At 57.4% G+C, this 25,234-nt stretch overlaps 10 non-coding genes and 6 pseudogenes across 10 annotated transcripts; all 16 read left to right on the forward strand.

Annotated features, from left to right (window-relative positions):
* Positions 1 to 236: 236 nt before the first annotated feature.
* On the forward strand, positions 237 to 355 carry LOC146581235 (5S ribosomal RNA). Its single transcript, XR_014891843.1, has one exon. It is a non-coding gene; the product is annotated as a 5S ribosomal RNA (ribosomal RNA).
* Positions 356 to 1,923: 1,568 nt separating this feature from the next.
* Positions 1,924 to 2,042, forward strand: LOC146581236 (5S ribosomal RNA; annotated as a pseudogene).
* An 820-nt stretch (positions 2,043 to 2,862) lies between these two features.
* LOC146581237 (5S ribosomal RNA) lies at positions 2,863 to 2,981 on the forward strand. The gene has a single exon (XR_014891844.1). It is a non-coding gene; the product is annotated as a 5S ribosomal RNA (ribosomal RNA).
* Positions 2,982 to 3,761: 780 nt separating this feature from the next.
* LOC146581238 (5S ribosomal RNA) lies at positions 3,762 to 3,880 on the forward strand (annotated as a pseudogene).
* A 1,257-nt stretch (positions 3,881 to 5,137) lies between these two features.
* On the forward strand, positions 5,138 to 5,256 carry LOC146581239 (5S ribosomal RNA). The gene has a single exon (XR_014891997.1). It is a non-coding gene; the product is annotated as a 5S ribosomal RNA (ribosomal RNA).
* A 699-nt stretch (positions 5,257 to 5,955) lies between these two features.
* Positions 5,956 to 6,074, forward strand: LOC146581240 (5S ribosomal RNA; annotated as a pseudogene).
* A 3,049-nt stretch (positions 6,075 to 9,123) lies between these two features.
* On the forward strand, positions 9,124 to 9,242 carry LOC146581241 (5S ribosomal RNA). The gene has a single exon (XR_014892056.1). It is a non-coding gene; the product is annotated as a 5S ribosomal RNA (ribosomal RNA).
* A 2,677-nt stretch (positions 9,243 to 11,919) lies between these two features.
* LOC146581242 (5S ribosomal RNA) lies at positions 11,920 to 12,038 on the forward strand. The gene has a single exon (XR_014891967.1). It is a non-coding gene; the product is annotated as a 5S ribosomal RNA (ribosomal RNA).
* A 1,335-nt stretch (positions 12,039 to 13,373) lies between these two features.
* On the forward strand, positions 13,374 to 13,492 carry LOC146581243 (5S ribosomal RNA). Its single transcript, XR_014891846.1, has one exon. It is a non-coding gene; the product is annotated as a 5S ribosomal RNA (ribosomal RNA).
* A 2,162-nt stretch (positions 13,493 to 15,654) lies between these two features.
* LOC146581244 (5S ribosomal RNA) lies at positions 15,655 to 15,773 on the forward strand (annotated as a pseudogene).
* A 624-nt stretch (positions 15,774 to 16,397) lies between these two features.
* LOC146581245 (5S ribosomal RNA) lies at positions 16,398 to 16,516 on the forward strand (annotated as a pseudogene).
* A 1,614-nt stretch (positions 16,517 to 18,130) lies between these two features.
* Positions 18,131 to 18,249, forward strand: LOC146581246 (5S ribosomal RNA). Its single transcript, XR_014891847.1, has one exon. It is a non-coding gene; the product is annotated as a 5S ribosomal RNA (ribosomal RNA).
* A 1,916-nt stretch (positions 18,250 to 20,165) lies between these two features.
* On the forward strand, positions 20,166 to 20,284 carry LOC146581247 (5S ribosomal RNA). Its single transcript, XR_014892016.1, has one exon. It is a non-coding gene; the product is annotated as a 5S ribosomal RNA (ribosomal RNA).
* Positions 20,285 to 21,339: 1,055 nt separating this feature from the next.
* LOC146581248 (5S ribosomal RNA) lies at positions 21,340 to 21,458 on the forward strand (annotated as a pseudogene).
* A 1,097-nt stretch (positions 21,459 to 22,555) lies between these two features.
* On the forward strand, positions 22,556 to 22,674 carry LOC146581249 (5S ribosomal RNA). Its single transcript, XR_014891848.1, has one exon. It is a non-coding gene; the product is annotated as a 5S ribosomal RNA (ribosomal RNA).
* Positions 22,675 to 24,478: 1,804 nt separating this feature from the next.
* On the forward strand, positions 24,479 to 24,597 carry LOC146581250 (5S ribosomal RNA). Its single transcript, XR_014891849.1, has one exon. It is a non-coding gene; the product is annotated as a 5S ribosomal RNA (ribosomal RNA).
* Positions 24,598 to 25,234: the final 637 nt, after the last annotated feature.

Below are 25,234 nucleotides of genomic sequence, written 5' to 3' on the forward strand. Positions count from 1 at the left end.
ACCAGGCCCTGTGCTGCTTGCTGTGGCCATGTACAACACACCAGGCCCTGTGCTGGTTCCTGACGCCATCTTCAACAATCCAGGGCCTGTGCTGTTGGATAAATGCCAAACTGAGCCTTTGGGTTAGGGTATTATGCAAACATGCAGGTATGGTTATAGGATTGTCTTCGTAACTTCAGGTACTTGCCACCTAATCACTTGAATCCATAAATTGAGACATTGTGCTGGGGCCAGCAGCTTACGGCCATACCACCCTGAGCACGCCCGACCTCGTCTGATCTCGGAAGCTAAGCAGGGCTGGGCTTGGTTAGTACTTGGATGGGAGACTGCCTGGGAATACCTGGTGCTGTAAGCCTTTCATTTTCATGTCATTGAACCGCTTTTGATCCAGAGAAGGGGTGTATTAAAAGACCAAAAGCAGCTGCCCATTAATGAGGGCACATTAACGACATTGCTTTTGGCTGTTTTCCAATGTCTTGTGCTGCTAGCTGATGCCACCTACACCACACCACGGCCTTATTTGCTGGCTGAGGCCACATACACCAAACCAGGGCCTTAGTTGCTATTGAGGCCAATTACACCACACCAGGGCCTGTGGCTCTTGCTCAGGCCACTTACACCACACCAGGGCCTGTGGCTCTGGCTGAGGCCACTTTCACCACACCAGGGCCTGTGGCTGCTGGCTGAGGCCACCTACACCACACCAGGGCATTAGTTGCTATTGAGGCCAATTACACCACACCAGGATCTGTGGCTCTTGCTCAGGCCACTTACACCACACCAGGGCCTGTGGCTCTTGCTCAGGCCACTTACACCACACCAGGGCCTGTGGCCGCTGGCTGAGGCCACTTACACCACACCAGGGCCTGTGGCTGCTGGCTGAGGCCATCTACACCACACCAGGGCTTGTGGCTGCTGGCTGAGGCGACTTACACCACACCAGGGCCCTTTTGCTGCTGGCTGAGGCCACTTACACCACACCAGTGCCTGTGGCTTCTGGCTGAGGCGACTTACACCACACCAGGGCCTGTGGCTGCTGGCTGAGGCCACTTACACCACACCAGGGCCTGTGGCTCTTGCTCAGGCCACTCACATCACACCAGGCCCTGCGCTTCTGGCCGAGGCCATCTTCACCAAACCAGGCCCTGTGGCTCTTGCTCAGGCCACTTACACCACACCAGGGCCTGTGGCTCTGGCTTAGGCCACTTACACCAACCAGGGCCTGTGGCACTTGCTCAGGCCACTTACACCACACCAGGGCCTGTGGCTGCTGGCTGAGGCCACTTACACCACACCAGGGCCTGTGGCTCTTACTCAGGCCACTTACACCACACCAGGGCCTGTGGCACTGGCTGAGGCCACTTAGACCACACCAGGGCCTGTGGCTGCTGGCTGAGGCCACTTACACCACACCAGGGCCTGTGGCTGCTGGCTGAGGCCACTTACACCAAACCAGGGCCTGTGGCTGCTTGCTGAGGCCATCTTCACCACACCAGGGCATTAGTTGCTATTGAGGCCAATTACACCACACAAGGGCCTGTGGCTGCTGGCTGAGGCCACCTACACCACACCAGGGCCTGTGGCTGCTGGCTGAGGCCACTTACAACACACCAGGGCTTGTGGCTCTTGCTCAGGCCACTCATATCACACCAGGCCCTGTGCTTCTGGCCGAGGCCATCTTCACCAAACCAGGCCCTGTGCTGCTTGCTGTGGCCATGTAAAACACACCAGGCCCTGTGCTGGTTCCAGAGGCCATCTTCAACAATCCAGGGCCTGTGCTGTTGGATAAATGCCAAACTGAGCCTTTGGGTTAGGGTATTATGCAAACATGCAGGTATGGTTATAGGATTGTCTTCGTAACTTCAGGTACTTGCCACCTAATCACTTGAATCCATAAATTGAGACATTGTGCTGGAGCCAGCAGCTTTCGGCCATACCACCCTGAGCACGCCCGACCTCGTCTGATCTCGGAAGCTAAGCAGGGCTGGGCTTGGTTAGTACTTGGATGGGAGACTGCCTGGGAATACCTGGTGCTGTAAGCCTTTCATTTTCATGTCATTGAACCGCTTTTGATCCAGAGAAGGGGTGTATTAAAAGACCAAAAGCAGCTGCCCATTAATGAGGGCACATTAACGACATTGCTTTTGGCTGATTTCCAATGTCTTGTGCTGCTAGCTGATGCCACTTACACCACACCAGGGCCTGTGGCTGCTGGCTGAGGCCACTTACACCACACCAGGGCCTGTGGCTGCTGGCTGAGGCCACCTACACCACACCAGGGCCTTAGTTGCTATTGAGGCCAATTACACCACACCAGGGTCTGTGGCTCTTGCTCAGGCCACTTACACCACACCAGGGCCTGTGGCACTGGCTGAGGCCACTTACACCACACCAGGGCCTGTGGCTGCTGGCTGAGGCCACCTACACCACACCAGGGCCTTAGTTGCTATTGAGGCCAATTACACCACACAAGGGCCTGTGGCTGCTGGCTGAGGCCACCTACACCACACCAGGGCCTGTGGCTGCTGGCTGAGGCCACTTACAACACACCAGGGCCTGTGGCTCTTGCTCAGGCCACTCATATCACACCAGGCCCTGTGCTTCTGGCCGAGGCCATCTTCACCAAACCAGGCCCTGTGCTGCTTGCCGTGGCCATGTACAACACACCAGGCCCTGTGCTGGTTCCTGACGCCATCTTCAACAATCCAGGGCCTGTGCTGTTGGATAAATGCCAAACTGAGCCTTTGGGTTAGGGTATTATGCAAACATGCAGGTATGGTTATAGGATTGTCTTCGTAACTTCAGGTACTTGCCACCTAATCACTTGAATCCATAAATTGAGACATTGTGCTGGGGCCAGCAGCTTACGGCCATACCACCCTGAGCACGCCCGACCTCGTCTGATCTCGGAAGCTAAGCAGGGCTGGGCTTGGTTAGTACTTGGATGGGAGACTGCCTGGGAATACCTGGTGCTGTAAGCCTTTGATTTTCATGTCATTGAACCGCTTTTGATCCAGAGAAGGGGTGTATTAAAAGACCAAAAGCAGCTGCCCATTAATGAGGGCACATTAACGACATTGCTTTTGGCTGTTTTCCAATGTCTTGTGCTGCTAGCTGATGCCACCTACACCACGCCACGGCCTTATTTGCTGGCTGAGGCCACATACACAAAACCAGGGCCTTAGTTGCTATTGAGGCCAATTACACCACACCAGAGCCTGTGGCTCTTGCTCAGGCCACTTACACCACACCAGGGCCTGTGGCACTGGCTGAGGCCACTTACACCACACCAGGGCCTGTGGCTGCTGGCTGAGGCCACTTACACCACACAAGGGCTTGTGGCTGCTGGCTGAGGCCACCTACACCACACCAGGGCCTGTGGCTGCTGGCTGAGGCCACCTACACCACACCAGGGCCTGTGGCTCTTGCTCAGGCCACTTACACCACACCAGGGCCTGTGGCTCTTGCTCAGGCCACTCATATCACACCAGGCCCTGTGCTTCTGGCCGAGGCCATCTTCACCAAACCAGGCCCTGTGCTGCTTGCTGTGGCCATGTACAACACACCAGGCCCTGTGCTGTTTCCTGAGGCCATCTTCAACAATCCAGGGCCTGTGCTGTTGGATAAATGCCAAACTGAGCCTTTGGGTTAGGGTATTATGCAAACATGCAGGTATGGTTATAGGATTGTCTTCGTAACTTCAGGTACTTGCCACCTAATCACTTGAATCCATAAATTGAGACATTGTGCTGGGCCCAGCAGCTTACGGCCATACCACCCTGAGCACGCCCGACCTTGTCTGATCTCGGAAGCTAAGCAGGGCTGGGCTTGGTTAGTACTTGGATGGGAGACTTCCTGGGAATACCTGGTGCTGTAAGCCTTTAATTTTCATGTCATTGAACCGCTTTTGATCCAGAGAAGGGGTGTATTAAAAGACCAGAAGCAGCTCCCCATTAATGAGGGCACATTAACGACACTGCTTTTGGCTGTTTTCCAATGTTTTGTGCTGCTAGCTGATGCCACCTACACCACACCAGGGCCTGAGTGACCGGCTGGGGCCACTTACACCACATCAGGGCCTGTGGCTCTGGCTGAGGCCACTTACACCACACCAGGGCCTGTGGCTGCTGGCTGAGGCCAGTTACACCACACCAGAGCCTGTGGCTGCTGGCTGAAGCCACTTACACCACACCAGGGCCTTAGTTGCTATTGAGGCCACTTACACCACACCAGGGCCTGTGGCTGCTGGCTGAGGCCACCTACACCACACCAGGGCCTGTGGCTGCTGGCTGAGGCCACTTACACCACACCAGGGCCTGTGGCTGCTGGCTGAAGCCACTTACACCACACCAGGGCCTTAGTTGCTATTGAGGCCACTTACACCACACCAGGGCCTGTGGCTGCTGGCTGAGGCCACCTACACCACACCAGGGCCCTTTTGCTGCTGGCTGAGGCCACTTACAACACACCAGTGCATGTGGCTTCTGGCTGAGGCCACTTACACCACACCAGGGCCTGTGGCTGCTGGCTGAGGCCACTTACACCACACCAGGGCCTGTGGCTCTTGCTCAGGCCACTCACATCACACCAGGCCCTGCGCTTCTGGCCGAGGCCATCTTCACCAAACCAGGCCCTGTGGTTCTTGCTCAGGCCACTTACACCACACCAGGGCCTGTGGCTCTGGCTTAGGCCACTTACACCACACCAGGGCCTGTGGCTCTGGCTTAGGCCACTTACACCACACCAGGGCCTGTGGCACTGGCTGAGGCCACTTAGACCACACCAGGGCCTGTGGCTGCTGGCTGAGGCCACTCACACCACACCAGGGCCTGTGGCTGCTAGCTGAGGCCACTTACACCAAACCAGGGCCTGTGGCTGCTTGCTGAGGCCATCTTCACCAAACCAGGCCCTGTGCTGCTTGCTGTGGCCATGTAAAACACACCAGGTCCTGTGCTGGTTCTTGAGGCCATCTTCAACAATCCAGGGCCTGTGCTGTTGGATAAATGCCAAACTGAGCCTTTTGGTTAGGGTATTATGCAAACATGAAGGTATGGTTATAGGATTGTCTTCGTAACTTCAGGTACTTGCCACCTAATCACTTGAATCCATAAATTGAGACATTGTGCTGGGGCCAGCAGCTTACGGCCATACCACCCTGAGCACGCCTGACCTCGTCTGATCTCGGAAGCTAAGCAGGGCTGGGCTTGGTTAGTACTTGGATGGGAGACTGCCTGGGAATACCTGGTGCTGTAAGCCTTTGATTTTCATGTCATTGAACCGCTTTTGATCCAGAGAAGGGGTGTATTAAAAGACCAGAAGCAGCTCCCCATTAATGAGGGCACATTAACGACATTGCTTTTGGCTGTTTTCCAATGTCTTGTGCTGCTAGCTGATGCCACCTACACCACACCAGGGCCTGAGTGACCGGCTGGGGCCACTTACACCACATCAGGGCCTGTTGCTCTGGCTGAGGCCACTTACACCACACCAGGGCCTGTGGCTGCTGGCTGAGGCCACCTACACCACACCAGGGCCTTAGTTGCTATTGAGGCCAATTACACCACACCAGGGTATGTGGCTCTTGCTCAGGCCACTTACACCACACCAGGGCCTTAGTTGCTATTGAGGCCAATTACACCACACCAGGGCCTGTGGCTCTTGCTCAGGCCACTCACATCACACCAGGCCCTGCGCTTCTGGCCGAGGCCATCTTCACCAAACCAGGCCCTGTGCTGCTAGCTGTGGCCATGTACAACACACCAGGCCCTGTGCTGGTTCCTGAGGCCATCTTCAACAATCCAGGGCCTGTGCTGTTGGATAAATGCTAAACTGAGCCTTTGGGTTAGGGTATTATGCAAACATCAAGGTAGGGTTATAGGATTGTCTTCGTAACTTCAGGTACTTGCCACCTAATCACCTGAATCCATAAATTGAGACATTGTGCTGGGGCCAGCAGCTTATGGCCATACCACCCTGAGCACGCCTGACCTCGTCTGATCTCGGAAGCTGAGCAGGGCTGGGCTTGGTTAGTACTTGGATGGGAGACTGCCTGGGAATACCTGGTGCTGTAAGCCTTTCATTTTCATGTCATTGAACCGCTTTTGATCCAGAGAAGGGGTGTATTAAAAGACCAAAAGCAGCTGCCCATTAATGAGGGCACATTAACGACATTGCTTTTGGCTGTTTTCCAATGTCTTGTGCTGCTAGCTGATGCCACCTACACCACACCAGGGCCTGAGTGACCGGCTGGGGCCACTTACACCACATCAGGGCCTGTGGCTCTGGCTGAGGCCACTTACACCACACCAGTTACACCACACCAGGGCATTAGTTGCTATTGAGGCCAATTACACCACACCAGGGTATGTGGCTCTTGCTCAGGCCACTTACACCACACCAGGGCCTGTGGCTGCTGGCTGAGGCCACCTACACCACACCAGGGCCTGTGGCTGCTGGCTGAGGCGACTTATACCACACCAGGGCCCTTTTGCTGCTGGCTGAGGCCACTTACACCACACCAGTGCCTGTGGCTTCTGTCTGAGGCGACTTACACCACACCAGGGCCTGTGGCTGCTGGCTGAGGCCAATTATACCACACCAGGGTCTGTGGCTCTTGCTCAGGCCACTTACACCACACCAGGGCCTGTGGCACTGGCTGAGGCCACTTACACCACACCAGGGCCTGTGGCTGCTGGCTGAGGCCACTTACACCACAACAGGGCCTGTGGCTGCTGGCTGAGGCCACTTACACCACACCAGGGCCTGTGGCTGCTGGCTGAGGCCACCTACACCACACCAGGGCCTGTGGCTGCTGGCTGAGGCGACTTACACCACACCAGGGCCCTTTTGCTGCTGGCTGAGGCCACTTACACCACACCAGTGCCTGTGGCTTCTGGCTGAGGCGACTTACACCACACCAGGGCCTGTGGCTGCTGGCTGATGCCACCTACACCACACCAGGGCCTGAGTGACCGGCTGGGGCCACTTACACCACATCAGGGCCTGTGGCTCTGGCTGAGGCCACTTACACCACACCAGGGCCTGTGGCTGCTGGCTGAGGCCAGTTACACCACACCAGAGCCTGTGGCTGCTGGCTGAAGCCACTTACACCACACCAGGGCCTTAGTTGCTATTGAGGCCACTTACACCACACCAGGGCCTGTGGCTGCTGGCTGAGGCCACCTACACCACACCAGGGCCTGTGGCTGCTGGCTGAGGCCACTTACACCACACCAGGGCCTGTGGCTGCTGGCTGAAGCCACTTACACCACACCAGGGCCTTAGTTGCTATTGATGCCACTTACACCACACCAGGGCCTGTGGCTGCTGGCTGAGGCCACCTACACCACACCAGGGCCCTTTTGCTGCTGGCTGAGGCCACTTACACCACACCAGTGCATGTGGCTCCTGGCTGAGGCCACTTACACCACACCAGGGCCTGTGGCTGCTGAATGAGGCCACTTACACCACACCAGGGCCTGTGGCTCTTGCTCAGGCCACTCACATCACACCAGGCCCTGCGCTTCTGGCCGAGGCCATCTTCACCAAACCAGGCCCTGTGGTTCTTGCTCAGGCCACTTATACTACACCAGGGCCTTATTTGCTATTGAGGCCACTTACACCACACCAGGGCCTGTGGCTCTGGCTTAGGCCACTTACACCACACCAGTGCCTGTGGCTGCTGGCTGAGGCGACTTACACCACACCAGGGCCTGTGGCTGCTGGCTGATGCCACCTACACCACACCAGGGCCTGAGTGACCGGCTGGGGCCACTTACACCACATCAGGGCCTGTGGCTGCTGGCTGAGGCCAGTTACACCACACCAGAGCCTGTGGCTGCTGGCTGAAGCCACTTACACCACACCAGGGCCTTAGTTGCTATTGAGGCCACTTACACCACACCAGGGCCTGTGGCTGCTGGCTGAGGCCACCTACACCACACCAGGGCCTGTGGCTGCTGGCTGAAGCCACTTACACCACACCAGGGCCTTAGTTGCTATTGAGGCCACTTACACCACACCAGGGCCTGTGGCTGCTGGCTGAGGCCACCTACACCACACCAGGGCCCTTTTGCTGCTGGCTGAGGCCACTTACACCACACCAGTGCCTGTGGCTTCTGGCTGAGGCCACTTACACCACACCAGGGCCTGTGGCTGCTGGCTGAGGCCACTTACACCACACCAGGGCCTGTGGCTCTTGCTCAGGCCACTCACATCACACCAGGCCCTGCGCTTCTGGCCGAGGCCATCTTCACCAAACCAGGCCCTGTGGTTCTTGCTCAGGCCACTTACACCACACCAGGGCCTTATTTGCTATTGAGGCCACTTACACCACACCAGTGCCTGTGGCTTCTGGCTGAGGCGACTTACACCACACCAGGGCCTGTGGCTGCTGGCTGAGGCCACTTACACCACACCAGGGCCTGTGGCTGCTGGCTTAGGCCACCTACACCACACCAGGGCCTTAGTTGCTATTGAGGCCAATTACACCACACCATGGTCTGTGGCTCTTGCTCAGGCCACTTACACCACACCAGGGCCTGTGGCACTGGCTGAGGCCACTTACACCACACCAGGGCCTGTGGCTGCTGGCTGAGGCCACTTACACCACACAAGGGCTTGTGGCTGCTGGCTGAGGCCACCTACACCACACCAGGGCCTGTGGCTCTTGCTCAGGCCACTTACACCACACCAGGGCCTGTGGCTCTTGCTCAGGCCACTTACACCACACCAGGGCCTGTGGCTCTTGCTCAGGCCACTCATATCACACCAGGCCCTGTGCTTCTGGCTGAGGCCACTTAGACCACACCAGGGCCTGTGGCTGCTGGCTGAGGCCACCTACACCACACCAGGGCCTGTGGCTGCTGGCTGAGGCCATCTACACCACACCAGGGCCTGTGCTGCTTGCTGTGGCCATGTACAACACATCAGGCCCTGTGCTGGTTCCTGAGGCCATCTTCAACAATCCAGGGCCTGTGCTGTTGGATAAATGCCAAACTGAGCCTTTGGGTTAGGGTATTATGCAAACATGCAGGTATGGTTATAGGATTATCTTCGTAACTTCAGGTACTTGCCACCTAATCACTTGAATCCATAAATTGAGACATTGTGCTGGAGCCAGCAGCTTACGGCCATACCACCCTGAGCACGCCCGACCTCGTCTGATCTCGGAAGCTAAGCAGGGCTGGGCTTGGTTAGTACTTGGATGGGAGACTGCCTGGGAAAACCTGGTGCTGTAAGCCTTTCATTTTCATGTCATTGAACCGCTTTTGATCCAGAGAAGGGGTGTATTAAAAGACCAAAAGCAGCTGCCCATTAATGAGGGTACATTAACGACATTGCTTTTGGCTGTTTTCCAATGTCTTGTGCTGCTAGCTGATGCCACCTACACCAAACCAGGGCCTTAGTTGCTATTGAGGCCAATTACACCACACCAGGGTCTTTGGCTCTTGCTCAGGCCACCTACACCACACCAGGGCCTGAGGCACTGGCTGAGGCCACTTACACCACACCAGGGCCTGTGGCTCTGGCTGAGGCCACTTACACCACACCAGGGCCTGTGGCTGCTGGCTGAGGCCACTTACACCACACCAGGGCCTGTGGCTGCTGGCTGAGGCCACTTACACCACACCAGGGCCTGTGGCTGCTGGCTGAGGCCACTTACACCACACCAGGGCCTTAGTTGCTATTGAGGCCAATTACACCACACCATGGTCTGTGGCTCTTGCTCAGGCCACTTACACCACACCAGGGCCTGTGGCACTGGCTGAGGCCACTTACACCACACCAGGGCCTGTGGCTGCTGGCTGAGGCCACTTACACCACACAAGGGCTTGTGGCTGCTGGCTGAGGCCACCTACACCACACCAGGGCCTGTGGCTGCTGGCTGAGGCCACCTACACCACACCAGGGCCTGTGGCTCTTGCTCAGGCCACTTACACCACACCAGGGCCTGTGGCTCTTGCTCAGGCCACTTACACCACACCAGGGCCTGTGGCTCTTGCTCAGGCCACTCATATCACACCAGGCCCTGTGCTTCTGGCTGAGGCCACTTAGACCACACCAGGGCCTGTGGCCGCTGGCTGAGGCCACTTACACCACACCAGGGCCTGTGGCTGCTGGCTGAGGCCATCTACACCACACCAGGGCCTGTGGCTGCTGGCTGAGGCGACTTACACCACACCAGGGCCCTTTTGCTGCTGGCTGAGGCCACTTACACCACACCAGTGCCTGTGGCTTCTGGCTGAGGCGACTTACACCACACCAGGGCCTGTGGCTGCTGGCTGAGGCCACTTACACCACACCAGGGCCTGTGGCTCTTGCTCAGGCCACTCACATCACACCAGGCCCTGCGCTTCTGGCCGAGGCCATCTTCACCAAACCAGGCCCTGTGGCTCTTGCTCAGGCCACTTACACCACACCAGGGCCTGTGGCTCTGGCTTAGGCCACTTACACCACACCAGGGCCTGTGGCACTTGCTCAGGCCACTTACACCACACCAGGGCCTGTGGCTGCTGGCTGAGGCCACTTACACCACACCAGGGCCTGTGGCTGCTGGCTGAGGCCACTTACACCACACCAGGGCCTGTGGCTGCTGGCTGAGGCCACTTACACCACACCAGGGCCTTAGTTGCTATTGAGGCCAATTACACCACACCATGGTCTGTGGCTCTTGCTCAGGCCACTTACACCACACCAGGGCCTGTGGCACTGGCTGAGGCCACTTACACCACACCAGGGCCTGTGGCTGCTGGCTGAGGCCACTTACACCACACAAGGGCTTGTGGCTGCTGGCTGAGGCCACCTACACCACACCAGGGCCTGTGGCTGCTGGCTGAGGCCACCTACACCACACCAGGGCCTGTGGCTCTTGCTCAGGCCACTTACACCACACCAGGGCCTGTGGCTCTTGCTCAGGCCACTTACACCACACCAGGGCCTGTGGCTCTTGCTCAGGCCACTCATATCACACCAGGCCCTGTGCTTCTGGCTGAGGCCACTTAGACCACACCAGGGCCTGTGGCCGCTGGCTGAGGCCACTTACACCACACCAGGGCCTGTGGCTGCTGGCTGAGGCCATCTACACCACACCAGGGCCTGTGGCTGCTGGCTGAGGCGACTTACACCACACCAGGGCCCTTTTGCTGCTGGCTGAGGCCACTTACACCACACCAGTGCCTGTGGCTTCTGGCTGAGGCGACTTACACCACACCAGGGCCTGTGGCTGCTGGCTGAGGCCACTTACACCACACCAGGGCCTGTGGCTCTTGCTCAGGCCACTCACATCACACCAGGCCCTGCGCTTCTGGCCGAGGCCATCTTCACCAAACCAGGCCCTGTGGCTCTTGCTCAGGCCACTTACACCACACCAGGGCCTGTGGCTCTGGCTTAGGCCACTTACACCACACCAGGGCCTGTGGCACTTGCTCAGGCCACTTACACCACACCAGGGCCTGTGGCTGCTGGCTGAGGCCACTTACACCACACCAGGGCCTGTGGCTCTTACTCAGGCCACTTACACCACACCAGGGCCTGTGGCACTGGCTGAGGCCACTTAGACCACACCAGGGCCTGTGGCTGCTGGCTGAGGCCACTTACACCACACCAGGGCCTGTGGCTGCTGGCTGAGGCCACTTACACCAAACCAGGGCCTGTGGCTGCTTGCTGAGGCCATCTTCACCAAACCAGGCCCTGTGCTGCTTGCTGTGGCCATGTAAAACACACCAGGTCCTGTGCTGGTTCTTGAGGCCATCTTCAACAATCCAGGGCCTGTGCTGTTGGATAAATGCCAAACTGAGCCTTTGGGTTAGGGTATTATGCAAACATGCAGGTATGGTTATAGGATTGTCTTCGTAACTTCAGGTACTTGCCACCTAATCACTTGAATCCATAAATTGAGACATTGTGCTGGGGCCAGCAGCTTACGGCCATACCACCCTGAGCACGCCCGACCTCGTCTGATCTCGGAAGCTAAGCAGGGCTGGGCTTGGTTAGTACTTGGGTGGGAGACTGCCTGGGAATACCTGGTGCTGTAAGCCTTTCATTTTCATGTCATTGAACCGCTTTTGATCCAGAGAAGGGGTGTATTAAAAGACCAAAAGCAGCTCCCCATTAATGAGGGCACATTAACGACATTGCTTTTGGCTGTTTTCCAATGTCTTGTGCTATTAGCTGATGCCACTTACACCACACCAGGGCCTGTGGCTGCTGGCTGAGGCCACTTACACCACACCAGGGCCTGTGGCTGCTGGCTGAGGCCACCTACACCACACCAGGGCCTTAGTTGCTATTGAGGCCAATTACACCACACCAGGGTCTGTGGCTGTTGCTCAGGCCACTTACACCACACCAGGGCCTGTGGCTCTTGCTCAGGCCACTTACACCACACCAGGGCCTGTGGCTCTTGCTCAGGCCACTTACACCACACCAGGGCCTGTGGCTCTTTCTCAGGCCACTCATATCACACCAGGCCCTGTGCTTCTGGCTGAGGCAACTTAGACCACACCAGGGCCTGTGGCTGCTGGCTGAGGCCACTTACACCACACCAGGGCCTGTGGCTGCTGGCTGAGGCGACTTACACCACACCAGGGCCCTTTTGCTGCTGGCTGAGGCCACTTACACCACACCAGTGCCTGTGGCTTCTGGCTGAGGCGACTTACACCACACCAGGGCCTGTGGCTGCTGGCTGAGGCCACTTACACCACACCAGGGCCTGTGGCTGCTGGCTTAGGCCACCTACACCACACCAGGGCCTTAGTTGCTATTGAGGCCAATTACACCACACCATGGTCTGTGGCTCTTGCTCAGGCCACTTACACCACACCAGGGCCTGTGGCACTGGCTGAGGCCACTTACACCACACCAGGGCCTGTGGCTGCTGGCTGAGGCCACTTACACCACACAAGGGCTTGTGGCTGCTGGCTGAGGCCACCTACACCACACCAGGGCCTGTGGCTGCTGGCTGAGGCCACCTACACCACACCAGGGCCTGTGGCTGGTGGCTCAGGCCACTTACACCACACCAGGGCCTGTGGCTCTTGCTCAGGCCACTTACACCACACCAGGGCCTGTGGCTCTTGCTCAGGCCACTCATATCACACCAGGCCCTGTGCTTCTGGCTGAGGCCATCTTCACCAAACCAGGCCCTGTGCTGCTTGCTGTGGCCATGTACAACACACCAGGCCCTGTGCTGTTTCCTGAGGCCATCTTCAACAATCCAGGGCCTGTGCTGTTGGATAAATGCCAAACTGAGCCTTTGGGTTAGGGTATTATGCAAACATGCAGGTATGGTTATAGGATTGTCTTCGTAACTTCAGGTACTTGCCACCTAATCACTTGAATCCATAAATTGAGACATTGTGCTGGGGCCAGCAGCTTACGGCCATACCACCCTGAGCACGCCCGACCTCGTCTGATCTCGGAAGCTAAGCAGGGCTGGGCTTGGTTAGTACTTGGATGGGAGACTGCCTGGGAATACCTGGTGCTGTAAGCCTTTAATTTTCATGTCATTGAACCGCTTTTGATCCAGAGAAGGGGTGTATTAAAAGACCAAAAGCAGCTGCCCATTAATAAGGGCACATTAATCACATTGCTTTTGGCTCTTTTCCAATGTCTTGTGCTGCTAGCTGATGCCACCTACACCACACCAGGGCCTGAGTGACCGGCTGGGGCCACTTACACCACATCAGGGGCTGTGGCTCTGGCTGAGGCCAGTTACACCACACCAGGGCCTGTGGCTGCTGGCTGTGGCGACTTATACCACACCAGGGCCCTTTTGCTGCTGGCTGAGGCCACTTACACCACACCAGTGCCTGTGGCTTCTGTCTGAGGCGACTTACACCACACCAGGGCCTGTGGCTGCTGGCTGAGGCCAATTATACCACACCAGGGTCTGTGGCTCTTGCTCAGGCCACTTACACCACACCAGGGCCTGTGGCTGCTGGCTGAGGCCACTTACACCACACCAGGGCCTTAGTTGCTATTGAGGCCAATTACACCACACCATGGTCTGTGGCTCTTGCTCAGGCCACTTACACCACACCAGGGCCTGTGGCACTGGCCGAGGCCACTTACACCACACCAGGGCCTGTGGCTGCTGGCTGAGGCCACTTACACCACACAAGGGCTTGTGGCTGCTGGCTGAGGCCACCTACACCACACCAGGGCCTGTGGCTGCTGGCTGAGGCCACCTACACCACACCAGGGCCTGTGGCTGCTGGCTGAGGCCAGTTACACCACACCAGAGGCTGTGGCTGCTGGCTGAAGCCACTTACACCACACCAGGGACTTAGTTGCTATTGAGGCCAATTACACCACACCAGGGTATGTGGCTCTTGCTCAGGCCACTTACACCACACCAGGGCCTTAGTTGCTATTGAGGCCAATTACACCACACCAGGGCCTGTGGCACTGGCTGAGGCCACTTACACCACACCAGGGCCTGTGGCTGCTGGCTGAGGCCACCTACACCACACAAGGGCCTGTGGCTGCTGGATGAGGCCACCTACACCAAACCAGGGCCTTAGTTGCTATTGAGGCCAATTACACCACACCAGGGCCTGTGGCTCTTGCTCAGGCCACTTACACCACACCAGGGCCTGTGGCTCTTGCTCAGGCCACTTACACCACACCAGGGCCTGTGGCTCTTGCTCAGGCCACTTACACCACACCAGGGCCTGTGGCTCTTTCTCAGGCCACTCATATCACACCAGGCCCTGTGCTTCTGGCTGAGGCAACTTAGACCACACCAGGGCCTGTGGCTGCTGGCTGAGGCCACTTACACCACACCAGGGCCTGTGGCTGCTGGCTGAGGCCATCTACACCACACCAGGGCCTGTGGCTGCTGGCTGAGGCGACTTACACCACACCAGGGCCCTTTTGCTGCTGGCTAAGGCCACTTACACCACACCAGTGCCTGTGGCTTCTGGCTGAGGCGACTTACACCACACCAGGGCCTGTGGCTGCTGGCTGAGGCCACTTACACCACACCAGGGCCTGTGGCTGCTGGCTTAGGCCACCTACACCACACCAGGGCCTTAGTTGCTATTGAGGCCAATTACACCACACCATGGTCTGTGGCTCTTGCTCAGGCCACTTACACCACACCAGGGCCTGTGGCACTGGCTGAGGCCACTTACACCACACCAGGGCCTGTGGCTGCTGGCTGAGGCCACTTACACCACACAAGGGCTTGTGGCTGCTGGCTGAGGCCACCTACACCACACCAGGGCCTGTGGCTGCTGGCTGAGGCCACCTACACCACACCAGGGCCTGTGGCTCTTGCTCAGGCCACTTACACCACACCAGGGCCTGTGGCTCTTGCTCAGGCCACTTACACCACACCAGGGCCTGTGGCTCTTGCTCAGGCCACTCATATCACACCAGGCCCTGTGCTTCTGGCTGAGGCCATCTTCACCAAACCAGGCCCTGTGCTGCTTGCTGTGGCCATGTACAACACACCAGGCCCTGTGCTGTTTCCTGAGGCCATCTTCAACAATCCAGGGCCTGTGCTGTTGGATAAATGCCAAACTGAGCCTTTGGGTTAGGGTATTATGCAAACATGCAGGTATGGTTATAGGATTGTCTTCGTAACTTCAGGTACTTGCCACCTAATCACTTGAATCCATAAATTGAGACATTGTGCTGGGCCCAGCAGCTTACGGGCATACCACCCTGAGCACGCCCGACCTCGTCTGATCTCGGAAGCTAAGCAGGGCTGGGCTTGGTTAGTACTTGGATGGGAGACTGCCTGGGAATACCTGGTGCTGTAAGCCTTTCATTTTCATGTCATTGAACCGCTTTTGATCCAGAGAAGGGGTGTATTAAAAGACCAAAAGCAGCTGCCCATTAATAAGGGCACATTAATCACATTGCTTTTGGCTCTTTTCCAATGTCTTGTGCTGCTAGCTGATGCCACCTACACCACACCAGGGCCTGAGTGACCGGCTGGGGCCACTTACACCACATCAGGGGCTGTGGCTCTGGCTGAGGCCAGTTACACCACACCAGGGCCTGTGGGTTCTGGCTGTGGCGACTTACACCAAACCAGGGCCTGTGGCTGCTGGCTGAGGCCACTTACACCACACCAGGGCCTGTGGCTCTTGCTCAGGCCACTCACATCACACCAGGCCCTGCGCTTCTGGCCGAGGCCATCTTCACCAAACCAGGCCCTGTGCTGCTAGCTGTGGCCATGTACAACACACCAGGCCCTGTGCTGGTTCCTGAGGCCATCTTCAACAATCCAGGGCCTGTGCTGTTGGATAAATGCTAAACTGAGCCTTTGGGTTAGGGTATTATGCAAACATGAAGGTAGGGTTATAGGATTGTCTTCGTAACTTCAGGTACTTGCCACCTAATCACCTGAATCCATAAATTGAGACATTGTGCTGGGCCCAGCAGCTTACGGCCATACCACCCTGAGCACGCCCGACCTCGTCTGATCTCGGAAGCTGAGCAGGGCTGGGCTTGGTTAGTACTTGGATGGGAGACTGCCTGGGAATACCTGGTGCTGTAAGCCTTTCTTTTTAATGTCATTGAACCGCTTTTGATCCAGAGAAGGGGTGTATTAAAAGACCAAAAGCAGCTGCCCATTAATGAGGGCACATTAACGACATTGATTTTGGCTGTTTTCCAATGTCTTGTGCTGCTAGCTGATGCCACCTACACCACACCAGGGCCTGAGTGACCGGCTGGGGCCACTTACACCACATCAGGGCCTGTGGCTCTGGCTGAGGCCACTTACACCACACCAGGGCCTGTGGCTGCTGGCTGAGGCCACTTACACCACACCAGGGCATTAGTTGCTATTGAGGCCAATTACACCACACCAGGGTATGTGGCTCTTGCTCAGGCCACTTACACCACACCAGGGCCTGTGGCTGCTGGCTGAGGCCACCTACACCACACCAGGGCCTGTGGCTGCTGGCTGAGGCGACTTATACCACACCAGGGCCCTTTTGCTGCTGGCTGAGGCCACTTACACCACACCAGTGCCTGTGGCTTCTGTCTGAGGCGACTTACACCACACCAGGGCCTGTGGCTGCTGGCTGAGGCCAATTATACCACACCAGGGTCTGTGGCTCTTGCTCAGGCCACTTACACCACACCAGGGCCTGTGGCACTGACTGAGGCCACTTACACCACACCAGGGCCTGTGGCTGCTGGCTGAGGCCACTTACACCACAACAGGGCCTGTGGCTGCTGGCTGAGGCCACTTACACCACACCAGGGCCTGTGGCTGCTGGCTGAGGCCACCTACACCACACCAGGGCCTGTGGCTGCTGGCTGAGGCGACTTACACCACACCAGGGCCCTTTTGCTGCTGGCTGAGGCCACTTACACCACACCAGTGCCTGTGGCTTCTGGCTGAGGCGACTTACACCACACCAGGGCCTGTGGCTGCTGGCTGATGCCACCTACACCACACCAGGGCCTGAGTGACCGGCTGGGGCCACTTACACCACATCAGGGCCTGTGGCTGCTGGCTGAGGCCACTTACACCACACCAGGGCCTGTGGCTGCTGGCTGAGGCCACCTACACCACACCAGGGCCTTAGTTGCTATTGAGGCCAATTACACCACACCAGGGTCTGTGGCTCTTGCTCAGGCCACTTACACCACACCAGGGCCTGTGGCACTGGCTGAGGCCACTTACACCACACCAGGGCCTGTGGCTGCTGGCTGAGGCCACCTACACCACACCAGGGCCTTAGTTGCTATTGAGGCCAATTACACCACACAAGGGCCTGTGGCTGCTGGCTGAGGCCACCTACACCACACCAGGGCCTGTGGCTGCTGGCTGAGGCCACTTACAACACACCAGGGCCTGTGGCTCTTGCTCAGGCCACTCATATCACACCAGGCCCTGTGCTTCTGGCCGAGGCCATCTTCACCAAACCAGGCCCTGTGCTGCTTGCTGTGGCCATGTACAACACACCAGGCCCTGTGCTGGTTCCTGACGCCATCTTCAACAATCCAGGGCCTGTGCTGTTGGATAAATGCCAAACTGAGCCTTTGGGTTAGGGTATTATGCAAACATGCAGGTATGGTTATAGGATTGTCTTCGTAACTTCAGGTACTTGCCACCTAATCACTTGAATCCATAAATTGAGACATTGTGCTGGGGCCAGCAGCTTACGGCCATACCACCCTGAGCACGCCCGACCTCGTCTGATCTCGGAAGCTAAGCAGGGCTGGGCTTGGTTAGTACTTGGATGGGAGACTGCCTGGGAATACCTGGTGCTGTAAGCCTTTCATTTTCATGTCATTGAACCGCTTTTGATCCAGAGAAGGGGTGTATTAAAAGACCAAAAGCAGCTGCCCATTAATGAGGGCACATTAATGACATTGCTTTTGGCTGTTTTCCAATGTCTTGTGCTGCTAGCTGATGCCACCTACACCACACCACGGCCTTATTTGCTGGCTGAGGCCACATACACCAAACCAGGGCCTTAGTTGCTATTGAGGCCAATTACACCACACCAGGGCCTGTGGCTCTTGCTCAGGCCACTTACACCACACCAGGGCCTGTGGCTCTTGCTCAGGCCACTTACACCACACCAGGGCCTGTGGCTCTTTCTCAGGCCACTCATACCACACCAGGCCCTGTGCTTCTGGCTGAGGCCACCTACACCACACCAGGGCATTAGTTGCTATTGAGGCCAATTACACCACATCAGGGCCTGTGGCTCTGGCTGAGGCCACTTACACCACACCAGGGCCTGTGGCTGCTGGCTGAGGCCAGTTACACCACACCAGAGCCTGTGGCTGCTGGCTGAAGCCACTTACACCACACCAGGGCCTTAGTTGCTATATAGGCCACTTACACCACACCAGGGCCTGTGGCTGCTGGCTGAGGCCACCTACACCACACCAGGGCCTGTGGCTGCTGGCTGAGGCCACTTACACCACACCAGGGCCTGTGGCTGCTGGCTGAAGCCACTTACACCACACCAGGGCCTTAGTTGCTATTGAGGCCACTTACACCACACCAGGGCCTGTGGCTGCTGGCTGAGGCCACCTACACCACACCAGGGCCCTTTTGCTGCTGGCTGAGGCCACTTACACCACACCAGTGCCTGTGGCTTCTGGCTGAGGCCACTTACACCACACCAGGGCCTGTGGCTGCTGGCTGAGGCCACTTACACCACACCAGGGCCTGTGGCTCTTGCTCAGGCCACTCACATCACACCAGGCCCTGCGCTTCTGGCCGAGGCCATCTTCACCAAACCAGGCCCTGTGGTTCTTGCTCAGGCCACTTACACCACACCAGGGCCTTATTTGCTATTGAGGCCACTTACACCACACCAGGGCCTGTGGCACTTGCTCAGGCCACTTACACCACACCAGGGCCTGTGGCACTTGCTCAGGCCACTTACACCACACCAGGGCCTGTGGCTGCTGGCTGAGGCCACTTACACCACACCAGGGCCTGTGGCTCTTGCTCAGGCCACTTACACCACACCAGGGCCTGTGGCACTGGCTGAGGCCACTTAGACCACACCAGGGCCTGTGGCTGCTGGCTGAGGCCACTCACAGCACACCAGGGCCTGTGGCTGCTAGCTGATGCCACCTACACCACACCAGGGCCTGAGTGACCGGCTGGGGCCACTTACACCACACCAGGGCCTGTGGCTCCTGGCTGAGGCCACCTACACCACACCGGGGCCTTAGTTGCTATTGAGGCCAATTACACCACACCAGGGTATGTGGCTCTTGCTCAGGCCACTTACACCACACCAGGGCCTTAGTTGCTATTGAGGCCACTTACACCACACCAGGGCCTGTGGCTGCTGGCTGAGGCCACCTACACCACACCAGGGCCTTAGTTGCTATTGAGGCCAATTACACCACACCAGGGTATGTGGCTCTTGCTCAGGCCACTCACATCACACCAGGCCCTGCTCTTCTGGCCGAGGCCATCTTCACCAAACCAGGCCCTGTGCTGCTAGCTGTGGCCATGTACAACACACCAGGCCCTGTGCTGGTTCCTGAGGCCATCTTCAACAATCCAGGGCCTGTGCTGTTGGATAAATGCTAAACTGAGCCTTTGGGTTAGGGTATTATGCAAACATGCAGGTATGGTTATAGGATTGTCTTCGTAACTTCAGGTACTTGCCACCTAATCACTTGAATCCATAAATTGAGTCATTGTGCTGGGGCCAGCAGCTTATGGCCATACCACCCTGAGCACGCCCGACCTCGTCTGATCTCGGAAGCTAAGCAGGGCTGGGCTTGGTTAGTACTTGGATGGGAGACTGCCTGTGAATACCTGGTGCTGTAAGCCTTTCATTTTCATGTCATTGAACCGCTTTTGATCCAGAGAAGGGGTGTATTAAAAGACCAAAAGCAGCTGCCCACTAATGAGGGCACATTAACGACATTGCTTTTGGCTCTTTTCCAATGTCTTGTGCTGCTAGCTGATGCCACCTACACCACACCAGGGCCTGAGTGACCGGCTGGGGCCACTTACACCACATCAGGGCCTGTGGCTCTGGCTGAGGCCACTTACACCACACCAGGGCCTGTGGCTGCTGGCTGAGGCCACCTACACCACACCAGGGCCTTAGTTGCTATTGAGGCCAATTACACCACACCAGGGTCTGTGGCTCTTGCTCAGGCCACTTACACCACACCAGGCCTGTGGCACTTGCTCAGGCCACTTACACCACACCAGGGCCTGTGGCTGCTGGCTGAGGCCACTTACACCACACCAGGGCCTGTGGCTGCTGGCTGAGGCCACCTACACCACACCAGGGCATTAGTTGCTATTGAGGCCACTTACACCACACCAGTGCCTGTGGCTTCTGTCTGAGGCGACTTACACCACACCAGGGCCTGTGGCTGCTGGCTGAGGCCAATTACACCACACCAGGGTCTGTGGCTCTTGCTCAGGCCACTTACACCACACCAGGGCCTGTGGCACTGGCTGAGGCCACTTACACCACACCAGGGCCTGTGGCTGCTGGCTGAGGCCACTTACACCACACCAGGGCCTGTGGCTGCTGGCTGAGGCCACTTACACCACACCAAGGCCTGTGGCTCTTGCTCAGGCCACTCACATCACACCAGGCCCTGCGCTTCTGGCCGAGGCCATCTTCACCAAACCAGGCCCTGTGCTGCTTGCTGTGGCCATGTACAACACACCAGGCCCTGTGCTGGTTCCTGAGGCCATCTTCAACAATCCAGGGCCTGTGCTGTTGGATAAATGCCAAACTGAGCCTTTGGGTTAGGGTATTATGCAAACATGCAGGTATGGTTATAGGATTGTTTTCGTAACTTCAGGTACTTGCCACCTAATCACTTGAATCCATAAATTGAGACATTGTGCTGGGGCCAGCAGCTTACGGCCATACCACCCTGAGCAGGCCCGACCTCGTCTGATCTCGGAAGCTAAGCAGGGCTGGGCTTGGTTAGTACTTGGATGGGAGACTGCCTGGGAATACCTGGTGCTGTAAGCCTTTCATTTTCATGTCATTGAACCGCTTTTGATCCAGAGAAGGGGTGTATTAAAAGACCAAAAGCAGCTGCCCATTAATGAGGGCACATTAACGACACTGCTTTTGGCTGTTTTCCAATGTCTTGTGCTGCTAGCTGATGCCACCTACACCACACCAGGGCCTGAGTGACCGGCTGAGGCCACTTACACCACACCAGGGCCTGTGGCTCTTGCTCAGGCCACTCACATCACACCAGGCCCTGCGCTTCTGGCCGAGGCCATCTTCACCAAACCAGGCCCTGTGGTTCTTGCTCAGGCCACTTACACCACACCAGGGCCTTATTTGCTATTGAGGCCACTTACACCACACCAGGGCCTGTGGCACTTGCTCAGGCCACTTACACCACACCAGGGCCTGTGGCACTTGCTCAGGCCACTTACACCACACCAGGGCCTGTGGCTGCTGGCTGAGGCCACTTACACCACACCAGGGCCTGTGGCTCTTGCTCAGGCCACTTACACCACACCAGGGCCTGTGGCACTGGCTGAGGCCACTTAGACCACACCAGGGCCTGTGGCTGCTGGCTGAGGCCACTCACACCACACCAGGGCCTGTGGCTGCTGGCTGAGGCCACCTACACCACACCAGGGCCTGTGGCTGCTGGCTGAGGCGACTTACACCACACCAGGGCCCTTTTGCTGCTGGCTGAGGCCACTTACACCACACCAGTGCCTGTGGCTTCTGGCTGAGGCGACTTACACCACACCAGGGCCTGTGGCTGCTGGCTGAGGCCACTTACACCACACCAAGGCCTGTGGCTCTTGCTCAGGCCACTCACATCACACCAGGCCCTGCGCTTCTGGCCGAGGCCATCTTCACCAAACCAGGCCCTGTGCTGCTTGCTGTGGCCATGTACAACACACCAGGCCCTGTGCTGGTTCCTGAGGCCATCTTCAACAATCCAGGGCCTGTGCTGTTGGATAAATGCCAAACTGAGCCTTTGGGTTAGGGTATTATGCAAACATGCAGGTATGGTTATAGGATTGTCTTCGTAACTTCAGGTACTTGCCACCTAATCACTTGAATCCATAAATTGAGACATTGTGCTGGGGCCAGCAGCTTACGGCCATACCACCCTGAGCACGCCCGACCTCGTCTGATCTCGGAAGCTAAGCAGGGCTGGGCTTGGTTAGTACTTGGATGGGAGACTGCCTGGGAATACCTGGTGCTGTAAGCCTTTAATTTTCATGTCATTGAACCGCTTTTGATCCAGAGAAGGGGTGTATTAAAAGACCAAAAGCAGCTGCCCATTAATGAGGGCACATTAACGACACTGCTTTTGGCTGTTTTCCAATGTCTTGTGCTGCTAGCTGATGCCACCTACACCACACCAGGGCCTGAGTGACCGGCTGGGGCCACTTACACCACATCAGGGCCTGTGGCTCTGGCTGAGGCCACTTACACCACACCAGGGCCTGTGGCTGCTGGCTGAGGCCAGTTACACCACACCAGAGCCTGTGGCTGCTGGCTGAAGCCACTTACACCACACCAGGGCCTTAGTTGCTATTGAGGCCACTTACACCACACCAGGGCCTGTGGCTGCTGGCTGAGGCCACCTACACCACACCAGGGCCTGTGGCTGCTGGCTGAGGCCATTTACACCACACCAGGGCCTGTGGCTGCTGGCTGAAGCCACTTACACCACACCAGGGCCTTAGTTGCTATTGAGGCCACTTACACCACACCAGGGCCTGTGGCTGCTGGCTGAGGCCACCTACACCACACCAGGGCCCTTTTGCTGCTGGCTGAGGCCACTTACACCACACCAGTGCCTGTGGCTTCTGGCTGAGGCCACTTACACCACACCAGGCCTTCATGTCATTGAACCGCTTTTGATCCAGAGAAGGGGTGTATTAAAAGACCAGAAGCAGCTCCCCATTAATGAGGGCACATTAACGACACTGCTTTTGGCTGTTTTCCAATGTTTTGTGCTGCTAGCTGATGCCACCTACACCACACCAGGGCCTGAGTGACCGGCTGGGGCCACTTACACCACATCAGGGCCTGTGGCTCTGGCTGAGGCCACTTACACCACACCAGTGCCTGTGGCTTCTGGCTGAGGCCACTTACACCACACCAGGGCCTGTGGCTGCTGGCTGAGGCCACTTACACCACACCAGGGCCTGTGGCTCTTGCTCAGGCCACTCACATCACACCAGGCCCTGCGCTTCTGGCCGAGGCCATCTTCACCAAACCAGGCCCTGTGGTTCTTGCTCAGGCCACTTACACCACACCAGGGCCTTATTTGCTATTGAGACCACTTACACCACACCAGGGCCTGTGGCACTTGCTCAGGCCACTTACACCACACCAGGGCCTGTGGCACTTGCTCAGGCCACTTACACCACACCAGGGCCTGTGGCTGCTGGCTGAGGCCACTTACACCACACCAGGGCCTGTGGCTCTTGCTCAGGCCACTTACACCACACCAGGGCCTGTGGCTGCTGGCTGAGGCCACTTACACCACACCAGGGCCTGTGGCTGCTGGCTGAGGCCACCTACACCACACCAGGGCCTGTGGCTGCTGGCTGAGGCCACCTACACCACACCAGGGCCTGTGGCTGCTGGCTGAGGCCACTTACACCACACCAGTGCCTGTGGCTTCTGGCTGAGGCGACTTACACCACACCAGGGCCTGTGGCTGCTGGCTGAGGCCACTTACACCACACCAAGGCCTGTGGCTCTTGCTCAGGCCACTCACATCACACCAGGCCCTGCGCTTCTGGCCGAGGCCATCTTCACCAAACCAGGCCCTGTGCTCCTTGCTGTGGCCATGTACAACACACCAGGCCCTGTGCTGGTTCCTGAGGCCATCTTCAACAATCCAGGGCCTGTGCTGTTGGATAAATGCCAAACTGAGCCTTTGGGTTAGGGTATTATGCAAACATGCAGGTATGGTTATAGCATTGTCTTCGTAACTTCAGGTACTTGCCACCTAATCACTTGAATCCATAAATTGAGACATTGTGCTGGAACCAGCAGCTTACGGCCATACCACCCTGAGCACGCCCGACCTCGTCTGATCTCGGAAGCTAAGCAGGGCTGGGCTTGGTTAGTACTTGGATGGGAGACTGCCTGGGAATACCTGGTGCTGTAAGCCTTTAATTTTCATGTCATTGAACCGCTTTTGATCCAGAGAAGGGGTGTATTAAAAGACCAAAAGCAGCTGCCCATTAATGAGGGCACATTAACGACACTGCTTTTGGCTGTTTTCCAATGTCTTGTGCTGCTAGCTGATGCCACCTACACCACACCAGGGCCTGAGTGACCGGCTGGGGCCACTTACACCACATCAGGGCCTGTGGCTCTGGCTGAGGCCACTTACACCACACCAGGGCCTGTGGCTGCTGGCTGAGGCCAGTTACACCACACCAGAGCCTGTGGCTGCTGGCTGAAGCCACTTACACCACACCAGGGCCTTAGTTGCTATTGAGGCCACTTACACCACACCAGGGCCTGTGGCTGCTGGCTGAGGCCACCTACACCACACCAGGGCCTGTGGCTGCTGGCTGAGGCCACTTACACCACACCAGGGCCTGTGGCTGCTGGCTGAAGCCACTTACACCACACCAGGGCCTTAGTTGCTATTGATGCCACTTACACCACACCAGGGCCTGTGGCTGCTGGCTGAGGCCACCTACATCACACCAGGGCCCTTTTGCTGCTGGCTGAGGCCACTTACACCACGCCAGTGCATGTGGCTCCTGGCTGAGGCCACTTACACCACACCAGGGCCT

Source organism: Mchenga conophoros, linkage group LG3, assembly GCF_057382185.1.
Source record: "Mchenga conophoros isolate Kocher_MC1m ecotype Shallow Benthic linkage group LG3, M_conophoros_male_GT1.1, whole genome shotgun sequence".
NCBI classification, from domain to species: Eukaryota; Metazoa; Chordata; class Actinopteri; order Cichliformes; family Cichlidae; genus Mchenga; species Mchenga conophoros.